General features: G+C 45.3%; 1 long non-coding RNA gene across 1 annotated transcript in view; it reads right to left on the reverse strand.

The window, feature by feature from the left end:
* Nucleotides 1-19,007, reverse strand: part of LOC144825262 (uncharacterized) — a 394,990-nt gene that overhangs the window by 14,817 nt on the left and 361,166 nt on the right. Inside the window, exon 3 of the long non-coding RNA XR_013609361.1 lies at nucleotides 13,281-13,402. This is a non-coding gene — a long non-coding RNA (uncharacterized LOC144825262). The remainder of the gene's footprint in view (nucleotides 1-13,280; nucleotides 13,403-19,007) is intronic.

Here is a 19,007-nt window from a genome sequence, read left to right on the forward strand (position 1 = left end):
CAAGGTTACTCCCGATCACGTGATCGGGAAGGAGCCAATGAGGGACACTGAGCTATTTAAACAGCCCGACAATACCCACTGACGTAATGCTGACGCACACGCCAGAGGGAGCAGGGAGGCCGTTTCACTAACTTACGGTAAGAAGCTTCCCCGACGCGATAAGCTTTGCCTTACTAGAAAGCCCTGAAGGATAAGGCACACATTGTACTTATAACTAATAGTGAGATGTATCGAAGCACTAAGAAGTTATTTACTCATGTCTATCACCGCATCAGCGCTTGACATGTAACAGTGGTCGCGAAATGTTAAACATGCATGCACCTTTGTATTTGAATTCTTAGTTGGGTAACTGATCACAGGCACGTGTTATTACAAAGAGGGACTAGGGGTTTTTGATGTATGGCGAAATGGGTGCATCTACCTACTGAACGCCTAGCGAGATAACTGGAAGCAGGCGTGTCCGTAAAGAAAAGGTGGCTGAGTGGCCGCATAAGATACCTGTTAACAAATGCTAAGTGGTTTTTCCTCTGGAGTTCATCTGGATAAATCTCCGGATTGTTTTTAGACTATATTGTTACAAATAAATAGATGGCCAGGATTGCCTAATTTAAAACTGTATGCATTTATTGATACTCAGACCGCCAATCGTAGCTATTGAGTGTTGGTGAGTCGTGTAGAGAATGCAAACGCCATCAAGGTGACTAGGCACTTAGGTGTTGCTGGGTCAAATAATATGGACAAAGTTTTTTTTTTTAGATATGTAATATCTTAAAATCTAGCAAAAACGATTCGTTTTAATTATGAATCAGCTAATAAAATGTTTTTTTGCCTATAATGGTGAATATACAATATTCTATGATTATTTTTGTATTTCCTTGCCTACAGATAGAATTAAACCAATCGTATGTTTTAAGCCTAAACCAAAGGGATATCTGCCATCAAAATAAGCACATTAACAGCTAAAGCTGCGGCGATAGAAACAGCAATAAACATATACATGTCTATTCTCTTGTTCATTTGGTAAGTAACTATCTAAAGACCTTTGGTTATAAATTCCATAAGGGCGTTTGACTATTATAACACGGAAATATTACTTTCATTAGATTTTAATTGGAACTCCCTCATGAATATCGGTGGCCCCTCTGGATGATGTTAAGGGAAACATAACTACATTCCGAGGTAATTTAATTCTACAAGCCTTACCATATATAAGGGAAACTATTGTGTCTGTATTGATACTCTAATAGCTGTAATCTTCTTGTTCCATTAAGGACAGAAGCAATCGGATGCGAGTAGCAGTATCAACTGCACACCTAAACCAAGGGTTCATGTTTTAAAAAAAACTTTGCAGTCTATCCAAAAGATCATCTTTTTAAAAACCTACGGTTGAGGTATGAGACGGTTATGCACATTGGACAAACTGATGTATTTACTAGAATTCACATAGACATGGGGGTCTTCGAAATAGATGTATCCAATATTGTGACAGTGTGCCCTTCATTATAGGTGATAAGAGATGGAGAGTAGAGAGATACACTACAAAATAATATGTTTTTCCTCTATGAATCATAAAATTTATATCACCAACTGAGTGGTAATGACACCATATAGGATTTTTGTTAACACTCATCGGGAATAGATCATTGCACTTTTATAGTTGTGACCTGAAGAAATGATATTGTATTAAAGGGTATATATAAAAAAGATGTATTTTGCTATAATATCTGCCTGCTGACCACGAGTGACAATGTTTGTTTTTAAAAAATACAAATGACTAGTGAAGTAATTATTTGTTCTCTGTTATTTAGAAATTGTCCTGAAGAAGGTGTAAGAATTTTAAAAAATATTGAAACGCTGCGACGACAACTACTTTCACGAACATCGTAACCTGTATTATGAAATCTGTTTTTTACTGTTGTGATATTTTTGTGATGTATTTCATTATGAGATTTTAATCATGTATTTTTACGGCAAAAATTATTTGTGAGCTAAATATTGATTGTCTATGTATTGCTTTTGAATAAAATGAACAAATATGCTTTGACACAAGAAACAAACATTTTTATTTTATTTTTATATTTATTCTGCATTCTATATCAAATAGCTTTGTTCACAGTGGTGTATTGAATAGTATGGCAGTGGTATTATTGCTTTGTGTATTTCAATTATGCTACAGTGAGACCTATTGCTCTTTGTACCTTTGTGACTTTTTACTTTTTTTGCCTGCTTACCCCTAGTCCCACATTGGATTAGTCAGGGGACCTCTCCTGTTTTTTGTTTGTACTTGTGGTGGTTCCTTTAATTTCAAACATCTGCTTCAGAAAAAGGAATTAATTTAATGCTGGCCAGTGCCTTTTTGTACCGTGGTTCCAGAATAGTGGCACAAATGTAATGTTGTTCTGAATGTATTGCTTTAAGCCTTGCATTGTCAACAAGGCGGCTTAATAGGCTCTCCGCCAACTGATATGCGTCTTGTTTTTCAGCATCCACCTCTAGCCTCAAGTCTTTCATAGAAGCACCCCGTGAGTGAAAGACATACTCAGTGATTACCAAGTACTGCTCAAACAGACGCTCAAGCATGTAGAAGGTTGAGTTCCAACGTGTTGCCACCTCCTGGATGAGTCCTCTGACTGGCACTCTACGATCATGTTGAATGATCCTCAGCTGCTTCTGGGCCTCAAAAGAATGGCTGAAATGTGTGCAGATTCTTCGGCAGGTGGTCAGTCACATGCTGACTGTGTTTTCTTTTTTATAGAAATCTTGAACAATATTGTTAATGCTGTGCGCCAAACACGGCACTCTGAAATAGCCACCATCAGCCATGGCTTTAACTATATTACTGCCATTATCCATGGAACCATAACCAATCATGCGCCTTCTTGGCTGCAGCCATTCAAAGACCTTATTGTTAAACTCCTCCAAAATAAATGTTTACTGCAGTATGAGATTTCTCCATGGCAAAAATGGCTACTGTTGCATGTTTCTGAGTAGCTTGAAAAATTGTGACATTGTCAACACCTGTAGCTATCTTCTCTCTAACCCCTGCAAAAGAGACCCAGTGTGCAGTGATGCACATGTAATCAACTGCTTGGCAACTGGTCCACATGTCTGTTGTCAGGTGGATTGTGTGATTGTGTGAACAGCACTCTTCTGCAAAGCTGCCCCAATCACGTCCAGCACATCTTGATGTAGTGCTGGAACTGCAACTCTGGAAAAATAGGACCGGCTAGGAACCTTCCATTTGGGGCAGACTGTTGCACAAATTCTAGAAAACCCACCCCTTCCACAAAAGAAAAAGGAAGAAGGTCCAGCGCTAACATTTTAGCCAGCATTGCATTATACAGACGTGCCATTGGGTGGTTGCGTTCCAATTGCGCCTCTGACCTAAACATGCTTTTAATGGTGGTCTGGACCGTTTTCATATGTGATGAGGATCCAGACTTCTTCAACCCAGTTAGGCAATTGATGTACTTTTCCGCATTGGTGTCTCTACCAGACTCTGCCTATGCCTCCTAAACTATATTACTGCCATTATCCGTGGAAACATAACCAATCATGCGCCTTCTTGGCTGCAGCCATTCAAAGACCAGACTGTTGCACAAATTCTAGAAAACCCACCCCTTCCACGAAAGAAAAAGGAAGAAGTTTCAGCGCTAACATTTTAGCAAGCATTGCATTATACAGACGTGCCGTTGGTTGGTTGCGTTCCAATGGCTCCTCTGACCTAAACATGCTTTTAATGGTGGTCTGGACCGTTTTCATATGTGATGAGGATCCAGACTTCTTCAACCCAGTTAGGCAATTGATGTACTTTTTTGCATTGATGTCTCTACCAGACTCTGCCTGTGCCTCCTAAATGTTGCTGGGGTAGAAGGAGTGGGCGCTACCACTGCAGTGCTGCTGCTAGGGGTACTGTGTGTACCAGAAAAAATGTCTCTCGCTTCTTCACCTCCCCCCTGCACGATCAGCTCCTTGTCATCAAATGCAATATCAATGGCTACATTTGGATTTCTACTTTTGGCTTTCCAGATGTTACTTAGGTTCGCCTCCCACTGGATGCTGTGGTGTTTTTGGAGATGACCTCTCTGGCCTCTGGTACCATAGTTGGTTCCAAGCTTATCCCGACTAACTACTTGTTTACAAATCAAACAAATAACTTGGTTTTCCGCCTTTTTGCTAATACTAAAGAAGTCCCAAACTGGGGAGTTAAGATTTCTGGTGGTGGTGGAGGTGCCACTTTCAATGCCAGCTGACGTGGAGGATGGGTGTGGCGGAATATGACTCTGTTGTGCACTTACAGCACCACAACTTGAGGTAATGGAGGTTGAGCTGGATGGAGGTCCCTGCCGGCCCTTCGGAAGAGAAAATATGGAAGCTGTAGGTCGTGTTGGTGTAGTAGTTACCTGTGTTGGTGGGGGTACCAGTGCCACACCTCCCACATCCCGCGCAGCATTTCGGGATAGGGTAAAAATATCTGCTGCATGCCCGCTGGGGCTGGAGTGACGACTGTGATGACTGGGTCATCATCGTCAGACTCTTCATCAGCAGCAGAATACACCACTTCTAATTCTTCTTCGTCATCACCCATAACTGAAAGCCTTGCGGGAACCTTCTTTTTGCCTAGCTATGTCGGCTCATGGCGTGCCTCCCTCTCAGACTGAATTGGTGGGTGCCAATCAAGATCTAGATCATCAGAAGGAAGGGGGCTTGAAGAAAAAGTTGTACTAGCCCTCCTTTTCCTTGCTGGGGATCTGGAAGACAATGGATCATCAGGAGCGGCTTGCTCGGCTGATACCTCCACATGAATCTCGATTTCCTGATGTGCCGCTACTTCTGGAGGAACAAGTATTGTGGGCAGTTGTCCCTCTCCTGTGCCTCTCCTTGCGCCTCTCCTTGCGCCTCTCCTTGTGCCTCTCTTTGCGCCTCTTCTTGCGCCTCTCCTTGTTGCACCTGTGGTTGTCGTTGCGGCTGTGGTTGAACACTCGTCAGATGAGTTACACCCTGCGTTGATTGGATGCTAGTTTGTGATGAGTCAACGCCAACATCACTGGTCGATGGTGAAAGAGCAATTAAAGTGGCTGCCTCTGCGGCACTCATAGGTTTGGGCCTAACTTGGCGTTGTGGCACTAAGACCAATGAAGTGGAGGTGCTGCTCCCAGCTTGGTCCCCGGCCGACACCGCTGCTGCAGGCATAGTTTTCTTTTCCCAAAAAAAGTGGCGGTCGGCAAACCAGTCTCCTTGGTAAGTGGCGCCACTTGCTTCTTCTATTAAAGTTGTGAAAAAGTTTATAAATTGTAGTTGCAGCAACTGCAATGCCCCAAACAAACAACACCAACTTACTTGTAAAATCTCAAATCCAAAAGTGATCCAAACAAAAAGTCCTCAAATACAAATATCCAGCAGCAGCCACAAAGAGCAATCCTTCCTGCTCCAGATCCAAATGACATCCTATAGAAAAGTCAATACAACGCATATGTACAATGTTTCAAAGCATTGCATTACCAGTAATTCTGCTCTAATCAAATCAAATTATATATACAACTGCAATTCAAACTGTACTATTGTCCCAAAGTATAAATCACTTACCTGTGCCAGGCTTGCTTGGTTCGGGAAAATAAAATACCTTAAAGAATATTTTTATACAAAACCAATTGGTTTGAGTTCAGTCTTTGAGTGTGTGACAATCATTTGCTGTTTGAGTGTGTACAACAAATGCTTAACACTAACCTCTGATAAAACCTTACTTTTTGCCCACACTACTACAAATAGAGAGTATGGTGCTATCTACTTTTACCTCTGCCTACGGTTGAGGTTTTACTGGACTCTGTGAACACTATACTTCACTTTGGCATAGGATATACAGGGCCAGCTTCAGCCCGGCGTAATATTGTGCCCTCTTTTATAGGCGAGCACATCTAGTGCACCCCACCCACGCCACCCCGGTAATTCCAATACCACGCTTCTGCATATGACACACTATTGATCTCGCCATAACCAGACCAGGGAGGCACCCCCTCTTAATTGAACCGATTAAGTTTCCTCTAACTCAAATGTTTTTTAACACAGTTATACCCTAAACACTAAGGGGCTCATTAGGATGGCGGACGGAGGAGCTACCGCGGCCCTGGAGTACGCGGAAAATGCCTTTTCCGTGTCCGCTTGCCGCGGACACTCCGTCCGCCATATCAGGATAGGAAACAGTGTCAAAATTCCGTCCGCGACGGAAAAGCACGCACCGCCGCCCAACTACACCCGACCACGCGGCGGACGGAACACATCCTGAGACTCCGCCGTACATACTGACGTCTAAGACCGTCCCCCAAATCAATATGGCGGAAATTATACATAAAACCGCAGCGGAAAAACAACCTGTCTGAACACGGCGGATTCCCCACAGCGAAGAAAAGAGACATAGCAGAGATACCCACCACAAGCTGCTCGCCACCATGGACCCAGCGCTACACGCTTTCCCGATGCTCTTCGCGATCCACCACGTCCTAGTCTTGGCCCACCATGGACGCCGACGCAGGTAAGGCACACACCATTGGCTGCATGGAGGGGAATACCTGCAAGGGTCGTGACGTAGGGAGGGGGAGTGTCATGTCACCGAAACCACTGATGAGAAGCAAATTGAAATACACATTTGTAGTACGCAAGCATAAATGACAACGACAAACCACGAGACTTGATTGACTACCTTTATTGCACATAATAGGGGTATAATCACAGTGTTTGCGTGAGCATGGGCAAAGTGGGCACCAGAGCATGAACATCAGAGGCAGCACGTGAGAGGGAAGAATGCAGTATCAGAACAGCAACAGGGCATTGTGGACAACAGAGCAGGTGCATCAGAGGCAGTAAACGAGAGGGCAGAATGCAGTATCAGAACAGTAACAGGGCATTGTGGACAACAGAGCAGGTCCATCAGAGGCAGCACGTGAGAGGGGCTAAGTGCATCAACAGTCCATAGCACTGAACATGTCCATCAGAGGCAGCACGTGAGAGGGGCTAAGTGCATCAACAGTCTATAGCACTGAACATGTCCATCAGAGGCAGCACGTGAGAGGGGCTAAGTGCATCAACAGTCCATAGCACTGAACATGTCCATCAGAGGCAGCACATGAGAGGGGCTAAGTGCATCAACAGTCCATAGCACTGAACATGTCCATCAGAGGCAGCACATCAGAGGGCAGAATGCAGTATCAGAACAGCAACAGGGCATTGTGGACAACACAGCAGGTACATCAGAGGCAGCACAAGTACGTGTCCCAACCAACCCGTCCCAGGGACCACAACAGTGCAAGGCTGTTCTCAATGGACAATGGACACACCATGTGAAATAACATGTGAGTGAAGTTATCAGCACCTCACATCACAGAATCAGGTGGACTGCGTGAACTACCTGCCTCGGACACACTGCCAGCACCAGAAACAGGAGTGTGAGACACAGCCACAGCCCGAGTGACAGACACATGTGCCACAGACCCAGACACACTGCCAGCACCAGAAACAGGAATGTGAGACACAGCCACAGCCCGAGTGACAGACACTTGTGCCACAGACACACTGCCAGCACCAGTACCAGGAATGTGAGACACAGCCACAGATGTAGTGACTGACACGTGAGCCACTGACCCAGACAGACTGCCAGCACCAGAAACAGGAGTGTGCGACACAGCCACAGATCTACTCACTGACACATGAGCCATAGACCCAGATACACTGCCAGGACCTGCAACATGAGAGGGCACAACTGAGACTGTGCTACTACATGATGCATGACCGCAAACAACAGACACAGTGGCACTATCTGATACATGAGAGTCAACTGCACCTGCGGCACTGGGACCACTGAAATGATGAGCCACAGGGCTGTATGGGCTAGGAGGCAGGGTGGCCCTGGGAGCTGGGGATAGCTGACCTTGAGCTACATCGGGGTTGGCAGGTGTCAATGGTGTGTGTCTGCGTTTCTTAGGGATATGTGAGTGCACCCTGGACAGGACAGGACTGGCAAGTGGTGGTGACTCTAAACAAATATCACCCACCATAGGTGGAGCATCTGCAGCCGGGGATCGGGTTTCTGGGGACGTGCTGGAGCATGCTTGTCGTTTGCTGTGTGCCTGCCGCCTGGACTCACATTCATGTGTAATGGGGGATGCAACAACAGGGGACTCCCTCCTCTGCTTCTGACTGGCCTGGATGGGAGTGGAGGTATTCTGTCCCACATGTGATTCTTTTGCGCCACGGAAGTCTGCTGGACTTGGGCCCCGAAGATTTGGGGCTCAACACGGATGATTTCATCTACCATTACCTTCAACTCCGTCTCCGTGAATTTAGTTTTTTTTTTGGGTGCCATGGTGTGTGGTGCTCAGTGTGTGGGTTGAGTGAGTTGGGGGGTGCAGGTGTGTGGTGTGTGATGTGTAGGAATGGTGTGGTGGGTGTTTGTGTGGTGGGTGTGGTAGGGTGGTGGTTGTGTGTCTTCTATTTGAGTAAGCTGTATATCGATTAGGGCCTCTTGCTAGCAGCAATGCTGTGATGCAAAGGATTGTGGTAGTGGGTGGGGGTCATTTTATAGTCGTGTCTCAATGGTTGTTGGCAGTCAGGTGGTAGGTGGGCGTGTTGACTTGTGTGCATTATTGGGTACTTGGGGGGTGTCATGGTGGCTTGTGCTTGGTGTTGGTGTATCAGGTGGGGGGGGTTGTCAATTTTCGTGTGTTTGCTAATTACTTGCAGTACACTTTCTGACATTTGTTTGACGTTAGGGATGTTGTGCGTGTTGGCCTTCCGCAGTGATGCACTGTTTATCGTTACATTCTTTCCGCCGCGGACGTGGATGGCTGTGCGTACCGTGGTACAGGCGGATTTATCCTAATTGCGGACACGGAGTTTTCACAGGTATGGCGGTAAATGTGTATTTTTCCGCGGTCATTGCCGTTCGCGGCCGTGGCTGTTCATTAGGCTCCGTCCGCCGCGGACAGAGTTAGATGTGTTCCGTCCACCGCGGACGGTGTGTGTTATGATCCGTCCGCCACGGTCGGAGTTTCGTGACATGAATATCCTAATCGCAACCGCGGATTCTCCGCGGCGCGGCCGGGAGTAAAATTTCCCCGAACATGGCGGACAGTACCCGTTTCCGTCCGCCATCCTAATCGACCCCTAAGTCCCAAGAGTCACTTTCGTGTTCTCGTAACCAGAGGTTTCACCATGTTGAAAGTCAATTCTTAGATATTGTAAGTGCAGTGCTGCCATTAAGAGTATATGGTGCTGGCAGTTTGTCATTACGAACTCCACAGTAGCATATTGGCTGCCCTGAATAACTGAGAAGTTTGGTGCCAAACTTCTCAGCACTTTAAACCCACACTGATGCCAGTGTGGGATTTAATGAAAAATACACACAGAGGGCATCTTAGAGCTGCCCCTTGAAGAACAACCTAATACTAGTGTCCATGCTGAGTGGCTGCATTCAGCTGCCACCACCAGACATGTTTCTGGCCCCTGGGTCAAGAGCCTGCTGCTCTCGGGGGCCTGAAACAATGTACATCCTGGGACGAGGTGCTAAGCCTCCTCCCCCAGGATTGGCAGGGTCCACGAAGGGGAAACTTCAAAGGCCTGCCGGCTTTGTGAACTTCCCCAGGCCTGTTGCTGCTTTCAGGAACTAGCCCCCACCAGTCCTGACCCCCACTTGGGGTGGGAGAATCGATGGGAAACCCAAGTGAGGAAGAGGGGTGTGCCCACCTTTGTCAACCCCACCCCTCAAGTGGGGGAGGCGAGGTGAAGCACAACCCTCAGGCCCGCCATCTTGCAGATGGGGGGCCATACCCAACCAGCATGAGGTACATGCCTCCCTCCCACTTAAGGATGGTATAATAGGGGGTGTACCCACCCCAAGGAAGGGACCCATTGGTCTCAACCTTTACTTACCTGAAATGCCCCTAAATTGAGTATTTAGGGGGCACACTGAACCTTGCCTCTTTAGACAAGCAACGACCAAAAAGAAAAGAAGAAGAAGGACCGAACAGTTGTGCCGAAGCTAAGAAGAGAAGAACCCCACTGACTTGGCTTCAGCCCTACCGGCCTGCCCCACCTCGAACCTGCAGAAGCAAAACTCTGGTGTGTCCTGCAGCCAGCAACCTCAAGAACCCCGAGGACCTGCCCTGCCTTACAAGGCAAAGACTTTGCCTCCCATGAACACCGGATTTGTTCACCCACAAACTCCAGTTCTGGCAAAATCCGCGAGTTTGCATCACTCTTTTACTGTCACCCAGGGCCCGAGTTCAACTGGCCCTACACCATAAGGAGGTCTCCCCGGTGATCCTGACCTAAGATCCAGTGATCCCTAACCTGCTTCAAGCCTCTAGCCGACGCCTGCAGCCTCAATCCCGAAGGTACCTCCAACCGCGACCTGGAGCTTATAATAAGAACTGACACTAAAAGACACCCCTGTTCCTGGCGCCCTACGGCCTGGGTGGCCCAATGACGGTGTCTAGCCAACCCCCAGCATCCCAACTTACCTCTCCATGTGGTGGTCGCTCCAAGAATACCTTCCTTCCCGAGCCTGAAGTGTGCTTGCAAACCAGAGAATCCCCATTGAAAGTAACAGAGCACCCGAGGACAAACCAGCACCCTGCACCCGGCTGCCCTTGTGTCACTGAGGGTGCACCTTTGGTGCTATCTTGAACCCCCATTTGCCCAAAGCTTAAGTCCAGGAGCTTTGCTCCCACAATCTGGTGGCCTGCTCATAAGCAGCCAGCAACCGGAGACCACCTATCCCCCATTGGATAACATTGGGCCTCAGCACTCTGAACCCAGCCGCACTAGTGCCGCTGAGGGTGCCTTGACAGTGCATCCTTGACCCTAGGGGATCCCTGTGTCTAACCCCAGAAATCTAACTTCCGCAACAAAGTACTAACCTCTGAACCAATAACACTATTTTCTCCCATAGGATAACAATGACAATTATTCTATGAAAAGTTTCTAAGTATGGTGTTGGAAAATCTATAAAAGTCTCCAAAACTGCAACCAAATAACCAAAACGCTTTTATTTACCTGTTTACAGGAAATGTCCCAGTGCAGTATCTAGGTATCCGACACTGTTTAAGAAAAGTAATCTGTAAAGTAATTTACTTGACATCCTATTGAAAAGTCAATACACAGTATATGTACAATATTTCAAAGCATTGCATTACCAGTAATTCTACTGTAACCAACCCAAAGTACATATACACCTGCAATTCAAACTGTACTATTATTGCAAAGTATAAATCACTTACTACTACTACTGCTACTACTACTAATAAATCACTTACCTGTGCCAGGCATGCTTGGTGCTAGGAAATAGAATAACTTAAAGAATATTTTTATACAAAACCAATTGGTCTGAGTTCAGTCTTTGAGTGTGTGGCAATAATGTACTGATTGAGTGTGTACAAAAAATGCTTAACATTATCCTCTGATGAAGCCTTACTGCTCACTCATACTACCATAAATAGAGAGTAAGGTGCTATCTATTTTAACTCTGACTACCTTTGGGGTTCCACTGGATTCTGTGCACACTATACCTCACTTTGGTATAGTATATACAGAGCCAGCTTCCTACACCTTGTGAGTGGCTAAAGCCTTATGGACACCCACCCCATATTTTTCTACTCATTTGTTTGGTAGCACCTAGGGAGTGCTGCAGTACTGCAATCAAGCATCACATCCTTGGTACTGCAGGACCAAGCACGTTTCATCTAGTGAAGTTTGCATAGTTCTGAGGAACAACTCCTACAGAAGTACCACCCAACCTCTAATGAGGCCCACACGATGTCTCTCAAGAGTAACACGGAATCCACAGTACAAGAAATAGTGGTTCTTTTTGATATAGAAATTGTGGTTAGTGCTCTAAAAAACTAAAATTAGGTCACATTTTCTATGAATTTTCATACATCTTCCTCGTCCATTTCAGTAAAACATTCTGACATGCAGAGGCAAACAATTACCTCCAACATCGGTAGAGGTCTGTCACTAAACTTCCTAGTAAAGAACTGTAGGTTCGCCACAGAGTTGTAATGAACAATTAATATTTTGTATTTAAGACAAAAGTAAGGCAGTCCTGAACACTTCTATGTTGAAATAGGGGCAGTTGAAGATAAAGTCTTTCCTGAAGAGCAGGCTGAAGTAAATCAAAATTGTGATGTTAATGCAAGCTAAAAAATAGTAAAAGAGAAATGTCAGCCTATGTACAGTATCCCCTTTCCACATATATTTACGTAACTTGCATAGAGTGCATAAGAATCAATTAAAAGCCACTAGTGTGAGTGGGAGTTGGAAGGTAGGATTCTATGCAGGTGGTGGGAAGTGTAGCAAAGAGAGAGAGAATGGCTGTTGTGAGAGAAGAGATGACAAGGGAGAGACAGGGTAGAGAGGTGGGGTGTGGAGATGAATGGGAGCTAAGCAGCGAGGTGGGGAGTGATGATTGGGAGAGAATGGGCAGGGAGTGGCGGATAAATCGGCAAAAGAAGAGAGAAAGGATAAGGAAAGAGGGAGGTGTGGTGAATAGAATGATAACAAGGGTGAAAGAGAGAGGGGCAGGAACTTTTTTAGGATTATTGCCCAGTTTGCACTGGGAAACCTTCAACCATACTTAAGGAAAAACAGAAAAAAGTGTAAGAAAGCACAAAAATCATGGAGAGAAGGCTAGAGACACATCAAAGAGAAATAGATGATACAGGGTGAAAGAATGGGAAGAAAGAAGCAATGAGAGAGAGGGAGAGAGAAATAGAGAAAGTAGAGATAGGAAAAGAATTAAAAGGAGTTAAGGAAGGGAGTGAGTGAGAGGAATAATCAATACATCTAAACAAAAGGTGGGTGATCCCAAAAAATCGGGGACATTTTTTATTTTGTCTGCTGGATGATACAAGTAGAAAGACCTTGTTTCAACTGAGCCCCCTTAATAACAGTCTTGCCCTCTCCAGATCCAAATTTCTGATACCAGGACTGCATTAATAAAAGTTATCATCCTCATCGGTATTATGAGATCCGCTGTAGCCCAGCAGATGTGTTGTGTTTTAGTAGGACAGTCAGCTGCTTTCCCCATAATTCCTCATTTTGACAGTACCCTCGTGGCATGCCTTACAAACCAACGTAATTACTCTATAGAACCACCAATAACCATGGTTTTGGTAATTCCAAGTGTTTGGTAACAGGGAAGTGGAAGGTGCTTATACTGGACCACAGTTGCTCCTAAAATGAAGCACATATTGAAAATGTAACTGTAAAGTTAGTTTTTTTCAACTTACAAAATGTGACACTGATGTATCAGCCACAGAAGATTTACTTTTGTTGTGCAGTTCCAGGCCACAATGGAGCTCTACACGTTGTCTTATTGTTGCAGAAGCATCTCACACTTTAGGTTCTGTACCTAGAAAAGTTTCATAAAATAAGAGTTTCTTAAGGACATACGTTTGATAGTAGTGGGAAATTAAGTTGTTGGTTGAGGAGGGTGTTAGTCCTCCTCCAGCAACAACCACAATACTTGTCAGGGTGAACCATCAAAGTCACTAAATTAACCTATGTTTAACCCCCTGATATCTTTGGACAAAGGCAGTCATGCTTAATTTAGAAGCAACATGTTAAATATTTATGTAATACTTAAACAGTAACAAAGAGAAAACACAACACAAAATTTTTTTTTAGACTAATTTAGAAAAAGAAGGCAACATTTAATACATTATTTGACACCCAAACAACAAAACTCCAATCAGTAGAACAGGAGATATTCAATTTCAAAGACTTAAGGTAAGCATAGTGCCTAAAAGCACATAGCTCCACCAGCAGTTATCTGGTCATTGGAGAACAGGTGAAAGTCACAAGGTCAGGCTGACAGCAATGGAGCATGGGCTGGATATAGTGACCAGGTTAGCCCCACTGAAAAGGTTTTTTTGTCAAAGTCCGGCACAAAGAGTCCAAGTCGTTCAAAGAGTCCAATTTGTAGCAGAGAAGACCATGAGGAGCAGGGAGAGCATTGCAGATGGTCGTCGCTATAGCGAGAAGAGCAAGCCTAGTGTTGCAGAAAAACATCGCTTTAGCAAGGAGATTCTTTTGGGTGTTGCAGACGATAATTGCTTGAGCTTCGCGTTGGCAGTCACCATGGGCTGTTGATGCTGTAGCATATAGTGACGATCTTGCATTGCTAGTCGTCGCTAGTGTGAATGGGTCCGTTTGCGGTTGTGAAGAGCCCAAAACTTAAGGATTTCTCTTTATTCTTCAGAGGAGTTCAAACTGATGGCAACCAAGAGCCAAGCACCTGGAGATGTCCCTCTTGGGGATCAGGGATTCAACATTAAAGAGGCCAGCAGGGCTTGTTATATCCCTGTAGCTTTGAAGCAGGAGGTCAGTCTGCTGGTTCTTGGAGTCACTTCAGGCAGCCTGAGAGAAGGGAGCAGGTCAAGTCGTCTTAGACAGCAGGACAGGCCTCAAGTAGCAGGCAGTCCTTCTCTGTCAGCAGGGTAGTCCTTCTTCTGCAGTACCCATGGGTTCAGGAATGTAATAAACTGTTGGACTGAGGGTCCAATATCTATACCTGAGTCAGCTTAGAAGTGAGAGAATGATCTCGACTTTCCCCACATCTGGTTCTGAAATGTCCTTCCTCCATGCTCTGGTCCCATTATATCTGGAGTCACAACAGGCTAGCTTGAAGCTCTTTGTGTGTGTGTGTTAAGGCAGCTCCTTCGAAGCGCAAGTGTTATAGGTGAAATCTCCGCCCCTCCCATCAGGTCGGGATGGCCCATCCTACAAAACACCAGGTCCCCATTTGTGATAATGTCTGGGATTAATGCACAAGGCCACTGTTTGTGATAATGTCTGGGATTAATACACAAGGCCAACTGCCAAATACACTTAGTCATGTGACCTAGGGCACAGGTTGTAGGCACCAAATTGTTAGGACAAAAAAAGGCCAACCTTCTAAAAGCAGCAGGTTCCGAATTGTGACTTAAAATCCAACTTTACCATTAAGAAGGATTTTAAATATGCAATTCTTTTGAGACCAAACTTGACTTTTCCACCTGTTACTAATCAAAACTTACAACTTATTAAAGTAATATGATAATCCAATGTTATCATATGGGAGAGGTAGGCCTTGCAGTAGCGGAAAACGAATGTAAGAGTTTCCACTACCAGGACATTAAAAACCTATAAGGACATGCCTACCGTTTTAAATACAATGCACCCTGCCCTATTGGCTATGTAGGGCTTACCCTAGGGGGAACTTATATGTTTAAAAAAGGAAGGATTAGGCCTGGAAAATAGTTTATTTTGCCAGGTTGAAATGGCAGTTTAAAACTATGCACAGGATGCAATGGCAAACGTAATTTTTTTTTTTAACTACTTTTAATAAGTACTGCAGGCCCACTAGTAGTGTTTAATTTACAGGCATGGGTACACGTAGTACCGCTTTACTAGGGACATAAAACCAAGTTAAATGTGCCAATTGGGTGCAAGCCAATTTTACTATGTTTAAAGGAGAGAGCACAAGTACTTCCGCACTGGTTAACAGTGGTAAAGTCCACAGAGTCCTAAAAGTCAAGGTACAGAAAGCAGGAGGGGGTGAAGGCAAAAAAGTGTGGGGGTAACTACAGAGAGGACCAAGTCCAACAATAGCATTTTAAAAATACATTCACGAACAGCAGACCAACATCTGCACACAAATCGAATATCCTTTAGATGGGAGCTGTGTACATTTTCAATTAAAAAGTAATTCAATTACAAAATGATGAGAACAAAAATGCACCAAAGATAATGACATATTAAGACGTTTTGCTTGAAGTTTTCAGGGGCGATGCACAATGCAATGCAATCTTTTTACGTTGTTGTTTTCTCTGGAAATATATTATTTTTGGTTTAACCGATGAAACTCGTGATCGGTTATGAAAAATGTACGGACTGGCCGGCGCTGTCTGGCCTACATTAGCACGTGCAGTTAATTCCCCGTGATCAACTGAGCAACTCTACAGTACTCCGGTGGCAAATAGGGAAGCTCAGTCCAGCCAAACTGGATTTGTTTGCCGGCTCAATTATGTCTCCCCTCTAAACAAGAGCAGGCGCGCGCACCCACAAACACACTTACACACTCATTTGTGTACATTATGCACAAGAACACTTACATGGAGGACACCATTAACGCCGGCAAGGATCACAGGGTGTTAGCTGAGAGTTTGCTTTGTACTGCTTTAGCAGGGAGACCGACAATTGGGGTCATCTGGGGCGCTGTGGGGGTGGGGGAGGGGTCGGTGGATCATAATGGCTGGGAGAATCCGCTCCCCTTTGGAGCCAAACAAAGAACACCGCAGGATTAAATGAGTGCAAAGGGCCACTATTGAGAGAGTGAAGCACTTGTTCCTTTGGTAGATTGACAGCAACTGGGAGGCAATTCCCAGCATTGGAAGATCTAATTAATTCCCTTTCCACCCCTCGCTCCCTCCTTCCTGGGCCAGTGCACAAGAAAGACGAGAAAAAACAGGGAGCCTGAACATAATAATTATCGTGGAATAATACAGAACGCCTGATCCCTCCCTCACGCCTGCACCGCTGATCTATCAAATAGAATTTCACGGCAGCAAAATACATCTCTTACTCGAGACCCTAGGGTTTTATTCCTTGCCGCTCTTATCTTGCCTATCCTTCGAAGGGTTCGGTCCCAGAGGTGGCCTGGCCTCCACAAAACAAGGCGTGAATGCAAGGTGGGCGAGATGCCCCTCGAAGACACTGCCCGCGCATGTGTTATTGCAATTCCTTAACAGAGCCGTTTATGGGTGCAAAGTCTTAGATGTCCCTGGATGCCGAGTCCGACATCTGAATCTGCAGGCTCGCCCTGGATCTTAGAACGAATGAAGTTGCCAGCGTCACGTGTAGGTGATGGGCAGTTCCATTGAGGGCTTAGTACAGGCCTGCAGCGTGTGTTTGTTTAGTCTCACCCAATTCACTTCATAGAGTTTCGAAAACCTCTTGGAATGAATGGCGCTCACCCCACCTGGCTCTTGAAACGGAGCCCCTGTAGTTTATCCCTCAGGTTAAAATAGTGCGATCCTAGCCCAAAGGGCATCACAGTGTTTCTTTACATGAGGACCAGACATACACCTTTTTTTTCTGGCACGGGGAAATTTGCCCTGAATGACAGCATGGTGACCCGAGACCAGGCTCGAACACGGTCTAGTTCGAAAGTCGGGTACTTGGGGTATCGTGCAAGATTGATCCGAGAAACGAGTCAGGTCATTAACTTTGTGTATATTAGTTCAATGTTCGTAGCTTTGTGTTTAGGCAAACAGATAGATAGCCAGATACTCCAACAGCGGCAATGTAAACAGTCGTTCTACTAAAAAATGAAGACATTTTAGACTTTGGCTTTGCAATTGAAAACCTGTTTGTGCCTGTGTAATTGCCTTATTCAATAACTCAAAGCTGTAACATCCTAGGCAAACTTTATTGTAGTACCGAACTATGTGCCAGTGAGTGACTTTAAACGCACCAGGGGCGAAATGAACTGAGGAACTGAGGAAACGAGGCATGGCTGTTCATGGCCTTGTATATATAGGCTCCTTCCACGCATTACTCTGCATGAAAGGGGCATTCCATGGGCATTCCATGGGTATTGCTGTGGGTTGTTCCTACGCAACATCCATGGAACCTGGACCATTCCCAGATTTACAAAATGTTGTAAAGCTTGGAATGGTTCAGAATCCTACACCTCCGCAGAGGAGCCGTAGGAATGGTGAATTGAGGAGAAATACTTTTATTTCTGATCAGTTTTTCCTCTTTCTATGCGTGCGTCTACATTCTGCAAAGTGGAAAATGCCACCAGTGATTGTTTTTGTGTAAAAAGGTGTTCCTTCCGGCACAAAAACAATCATCCTCACAACGCAGGCACTCTTAAAACATGCATGGGGGCCTGCGCAGGTGCATGGCAGCTAACTGTGCACCAGCACAGGGAAAAGAACACTAATTCCTTGTTTTGTTGTTAATACAACGCATTTCTGTGCTTTTAAAATGACGTCGTTTGGGACAGCAAAATGGCTTGCGGCGCTGCGCTGAGTCGTTTTGTAGTACATGAGGCAACATGTCTGTATGCTAAAACTAAAACCTAAAGGAACAAATGATGGACAGAATGCTGAACAATGCACACATTCATGCCCTGTCACAAAGGTCTGGGTTTTATCCATTGTTCTTTTGCTCACCATGCCATACCAGTTTGGACTCAGCTATTTGCAAATCAGTCTTAAACCTGTTCCTCATGGGACCAGTCCAGCCCGAACTGCCGAGCCAGGTCCTCCCTGGACCAGAAGCAAGTTTCTTGGGACCAGTTTGGGGGCATTATCCCCCATCAGCCAGGCTACCTTGAATCCAGTGGCGCAGTGAGCATGGAGAACTGAATCCTAGCATACCCCGAGATGACAACATTTTACATCCGAAATCCTAATGTTATGAATCACAACACACCGTTACATGAGGTGGCACAATATGACAGGTGGCTCACCGTGTTTTGAAGAGCCCCAAAGAGAGTAGATAAGACGTCCCTGAAAGCTTCTTTTAAAATTACACAGGCAGGCTCTCAAAATGCCAACCAGCCATGTGTTGTTTAAACAGCCTGCAAATTGCCTGTCTTGACACTAAAAAGTATGTATTCTTGACTGGCTTTAACGCTGGTGGCGCCTGGTGGGAGAATCGTTTTTGGTGCCCCCACACCCCATGACTGCCTCCTCGGATCCTCTCACTACCACCAGACATATGTGCCATTCATAACTTATTGCTAAACACAGGGCCTCCCCATGAGGTCGGCGCCCCCTCCATAGGTCAGCGCCAAGTGCGGCCCCACCTGTTGCACGGCCCTAAAACCGGCCCTGTACTTATTCATTTGTAATGTGACTTTTCTGTCTTTGTTCCCTGTTATTATCAGTCATGGATCCTTCAGGCAGCTCTAGAAAACAATTAAAAGTTCTTTCTATTTATATTTCCTGTTCAAAGTATGCACA

The sequence above is a fragment of the Lissotriton helveticus genome, chromosome 3_1 (genome assembly GCF_964261635.1).
Source record: "Lissotriton helveticus chromosome 3_1, aLisHel1.1, whole genome shotgun sequence".
Classification (NCBI taxonomy): domain Eukaryota; kingdom Metazoa; phylum Chordata; class Amphibia; order Caudata; family Salamandridae; genus Lissotriton; species Lissotriton helveticus.